The sequence below is a fragment of the Meleagris gallopavo genome, chromosome 15, assembly GCF_000146605.3.
Source record: "Meleagris gallopavo isolate NT-WF06-2002-E0010 breed Aviagen turkey brand Nicholas breeding stock chromosome 15, Turkey_5.1, whole genome shotgun sequence".
Taxonomy (NCBI): Eukaryota; Metazoa; Chordata; class Aves; order Galliformes; family Phasianidae; genus Meleagris; species Meleagris gallopavo.
In genome coordinates this window covers 10,308,144-10,308,394 of record NC_015025.2, presented here as the reverse complement: position 1 = coordinate 10,308,394, position 251 = coordinate 10,308,144, and positions in this window count along the sequence as shown.

Here is a 251-nt window from a genome sequence, read left to right as displayed (position 1 = left end):
ATTCTTTAAAGTATTACTTTTTTTCATTTCTGGAATACTCTCTCGATGAGCAAGGGCAGAGTTGATGCCACTGGATGCAGAACTGATGCTCCAATCCCATATTAATTAATGGAGCCTGTTGTTTATGGCTGTCATGCCAACAAATCACTCCTCGTGCACAAATTAATCACATCTCCTGCGTGGGGCTGTGGGGCTGGGTGGCACAGCTTCCCCAACAAAGGCTCAAGCTGGAATGAAAACAATCAAAGTCA